This window comes from Cyanistes caeruleus, unplaced genomic scaffold (assembly GCF_971803275.1).
Source record: "Cyanistes caeruleus unplaced genomic scaffold, bCyaCae1.hap1.1 HAP1_SCAFFOLD_154, whole genome shotgun sequence".
Taxonomy (NCBI): Eukaryota; Metazoa; Chordata; class Aves; order Passeriformes; family Paridae; genus Cyanistes; species Cyanistes caeruleus.
This window is the reverse complement of record NW_028255947.1, coordinates 113,654-118,117: the sequence shown is the minus strand read 5'-3', so window position 1 is coordinate 118,117 and position 4,464 is coordinate 113,654. Positions and strand designations below refer to the sequence as shown.

General features: G+C 50.4%; 1 long non-coding RNA gene across 1 annotated transcript; it reads left to right on the top strand.

Annotated features, from left to right (window-relative positions):
• Window positions 1-2,680: 2,680 nt before the first annotated feature.
• Window positions 2,681-4,074, top strand: LOC147645854 (uncharacterized). Its single transcript, XR_015282103.1, has 3 exons — window positions 2,681-3,184; window positions 3,296-3,529; window positions 3,822-4,074. It is a non-coding gene; the product is annotated as an uncharacterized LOC147645854 (long non-coding RNA).
• Window positions 4,075-4,464: the final 390 nt, after the last annotated feature.

Here is a 4,464-nt window from a genome sequence, read left to right as displayed (position 1 = left end):
TGCAGGATGTGTGCATTTGTTCCAAAAGAGGTATGGTACTATTCCATGGAGGCGGACACCCTGCAGCTGCCTGGCTGGGCTGGAGCTCTGTGGGACAGGGTGGGAAAGGGACCCCACGCTGAAATTTTGCTACCTCTGCAGGCTGGCACAGACGGAGAGGAGGAGACGGACGTCGATACACAGACTGATAGAGAAGAAGCCATGGAAGTGGACGGAGAGGATACTGGAGAGGAAGAGATGGATGTGGATATGTACGAGACAGAGGAAGAGATGGAGGTGGAAACGTAAGATTATATTGAAGAGATGGATATTGATCTAAAAGACAAGGAGGAAGACATGGTCTTGGGATGAAGACCGATGCCAGCAGCAGAACAGGCAGGTGCTCCCCACAGGCAGAGTGGGTCCCCTGCTGCCAGCCTGGGGCCGGGCTGGGCACTCCCTGCTCAGGGACACGCTAGCCCATGCACTGGATTCTGCTGGCCATCCCTGGCCTGGCCTGGGCTTGCTGTGGGCCACACAAGCCCTGTTCCAGTGCCTGGGCCACAGCCCCCAGCCAGGCTCCCTTCTGGCAGCAGAGTCCCACTGGGCCAGTGTCCCAGCCCGGCAGCACATGGAACACCCTTCCGTGCCTGACTGCACTGACCGTGCTACTTGTTTTTCCTTCCAGGACTTAGGGACATCACAGACACAGATGCCACCCTGCTGTACATACGTTTTACAGTTGTTGTGTTCAGGATAGAGGTTTTAGAGTTTGTTTAAGTTGTCTGTAAATACGTTTCATAGAGTTTTGTTAGATCTGTTCTCAGGTAAATAGGTTCTATAGTTTGTTGTTGTTGTTACCAATATTCTTACAGTGTAAATATGTGGTGTAGTTCATTCTTGTTCCTTTTCTTCTACAGATAAACAGTCTTTGATTTTCACACCCCAGTTCTCTTTGCATTTTCTTCGGGCACATTTGCAAAGCTGTGGGTTGTTTCGGGAACAATGCTTGCAGGACTCTAAAAAGAGTATCAAAACCGCTCTGCCACACTCTCAGCTGCTGCTGCTGCCCCAAAAAGCACTGGCTGGCTTTGCTCACACAATCACAGTTGTGGTGGCATTTCTACCACACCACAGGACAGCGATGTTTTCCCTCTTCTCCTGGAAATACCTACAGCACTTGTGGGTAGCAAGGCAAACATGAGCCTCTTTTAGTGGCCCTTGAAACTGGACATGTGAAATGAGGTACACAAAGCCACAGGCCAGCTGAACCTGGCATCTCTGAATGGGTCTTTACATTCTTTCCCAGGAAGATGAATGGCAATCACTATTTTGGCAGGGAGGAAAGTGCATCAGCTAGCAATTTGCTGTAGAAAATGTGCTTTCTGCTCCTCTCACAGCCAAAACTCCTACCCATTTCTTGGAAGTCCTTCTTAGATAAGGACCGTGTTCAACTGAGTGACAGTGAAGCCAAATGGCAATGCCGCAATCAATTGTCCTGTACACAATCTCCTTCATCCACGTGGAAGGTTACTCACGGGCACACAAGAGGACGGAAGAAACCCAAATGCATCGTTGGACATAATAAAGTCAGACGTGTTGAGGGCTGAAGAAATCTTGCAGAGATATGGAAAGCTGCCCTGAAAACCCAGTTCGGGGAGAGCCTGAGCTCTTTTGTGCTTCTAGGCCTGAAGATGCTCAGCACCTTTCCCAGATGCTCAGCAGGCAGTAGGATTGTGCCTGAATCTGGCTCTGGAAATGCCAGTGCCTCAACTGAGAGCTGTGGCAATGATTTCCATTGCATGGAGAGGGGCCACAGTCCTGCAAGAGTCTTTCAGCAGAGCAAACAGCAGCCTGGAGGGTGGGCAATGCTGCATCTGGACCACTGCATGCTCATCCTTCACCACAATGCAGAGCTGCCATGGATCACTTTTTCCATTTCTGCTGTTGGATATGTTTTGGAGAAGTTGTTCTAGGTGGCTTTGGATGGTGATCCAAGTAGGAAGCAGCCATTCGCCTGCTGTGATATCCTTACAACTAGTCCTAACTTCTCATTGCCTTTGGTTTGATTGGGGGTGTTTTATCTGTTTGTTTGATTGGTTTCTTTGGGTTGGTTTCTTTGTGTTTTTCTCTGTTTTGCTTGGAGTTTCTTTTCCTTTTTTAGAAATGACTGGTGAAGTTGGCACAAGCAAACTCCAGAAAACGTAAAGCAGGCTTGACTTTCCAGAAATTGCTTTTGGCTGGCTTTAGCTGCATTCCCCAGGATCACGATCAGCAGTAGATATTTGCGCAGGTTTTGCTCTGCATCCTCAGCCTGCCCAGATGTTGTTCAGTGTTTCAGCAGTGGAGAAGACGATGGATATTTTGCTAAACCTCCTTTCAAACAACAAAACTTGGGTTAGCACGACAGAAAAGAAGAGAAGAAAATCTTCGCCAGTTAGAACAGAGCCAGAGTCCCACCATTTCCCCCTCCACTTTTCTTTCTTTTCTACATTTAGAGGTAAAGCTTCCATCTGCAAAAGCTTCCATCTCTCACTTCCTGATGTAGCCATTTGCTACCCTTTAGCCTTGACTGCCACGCATCGGACTGCTGTCCGTGTGGGGCTGGGGATGCTCAGCCTGGAAAGAGAAGGGGGCTGGCGAGGCCTCCCTGCAGCTCTAGGAAAGATGGGCACAGAGAGGAGAAGCCTTTCAACTGCAGGAGTGAGCTTGAAGTTGGATCTAATGAAGCTGCTCTTTTCCACTCCGGCTGCTGGGGCACTGGCCCAGGCTGTGCACAGAGGCTGGGGTTGCTCCATCCTTGGCAACATCCAAGGCCAGCTGGGAGCGGGGCTCTGAGCAACCTATTCTGGGCGAAGATTGCTCCGCTTGGAACAAGATGGTCTTTAGGGTCCCTTCCAAGCCCAAGCAACCAGGGATTCCGTCATTCATTCTACGGTCTCCGTTGTCCTCTTCAGCCTGGGCCTGAACTCCTGGCGGTGATGTCACAGTGCACGCTCCAGCTAGAACTTCCAGCATCCAGCAACGGCCACAACACAACCCTTGGCTCTTTGTGCCAGCACGCTCTTCATTCACCCTGCTCCAAGCCTACCCCTGTCACCTTGTTGCCACCTGCTCCCTGATTCCCCCAGCAGTCCCCAAAGCTCCCCATCGCTTGGATTTTGCTCTCCATCCCTGCAGGATGTGTGCATTTGTTCCAAAAGAGGTATGGTACTATTCCATGGAGGCGGACACCCTGCAGCTGCCTGGCTGGGCTGGAGCTCTGTGGGACAGGGTGGGAAAGGGACCCCACGCTGAAATTTTGCTACCTCTGCAGGCTGGCACAGACGGAGAGGAGGAGACGGACGTCGATACACAGACTGATAGAGAAGAAGCCATGGAAGTGGACGGAGAGGATACTGGAGAGGAAGAGATGGATGTGGATATGTACGAGACAGAGGAAGAGATGGAGGTGGAAACGTAAGATTATATTGAAGAGATGGATATTGATCTAAAAGACAAGGAGGAAGACATGGTCTTGGGATGAAGACCGATGCCAGCAGCAGAACAGGCAGGTGCTCCCCACAGGCAGAGTGGGTCCCCTGCTGCCAGCCTGGGGCCGGGCTGGGCACTCCCTGCTCAGGGACACGCTAGCCCATGCACTGGATTCTGCTGGCCATCCCTGGCCTGGCCTGGGCTTGCTGTGGGCCACACAAGCCCTGTTCCAGTGCCTGGGCCACAGCCCCCAGCCAGGCTCCCTTCTGGCAGCAGAGTCCCACTGGGCCAGTGTCCCAGCCCGGCAGCACATGGAACACCCTTCCGTGCCTGACTGCACTGACCGTGCTACTTGTTTTTCCTTCCAGGACTTAGGGACATCACAGACACAGATGCCACCCTGCTGTACATACGTTTTACAGTTGTTGTGTTCAGGATAGAGGTTTTAGAGTTTGTTTAAGTTGTCTGTAAATACGTTTCATAGAGTTTTGTTAGATCTGTTCTCAGGTAAATAGGTTCTATAGTTTGTTGTTGTTGTTACCAATATTCTTACAGTGTAAATATGTGGTGTAGTTCATTCTTGTTCCTTTTCTTCTACAGATAAACAGTCTTTGATTTTCACACCCCAGTTCTCTTTGCATTTTCTTCGGGCACATTTGCAAAGCTGTGGGTTGTTTCGGGAACAATGCTTGCAGGACTCTAAAAAGAGTATCAAAACCGCTCTGCCACACTCTCAGCTGCTGCTGCTGCCCCAAAAAGCGCTGGCTGGCTTTGCTCACACAATCACAGTTGTGGTGGCATTTCTACCACACCACAGGACAGCGATGTTTTCCCTCTTCTCCTGGAAATACCTACAGCACTTGTGGGTAGCAAGGCAAACATGAGCCTCTTTTAGTGGCCCTTGAAACTGGACATGTGAAATGAGGTACACAAAGCCACAGGCCAGCTGAACCTGGCATCTCTGAATGGGTCTTTACATTCTTCCCAGGAAGATGAATGGCAATCACTATT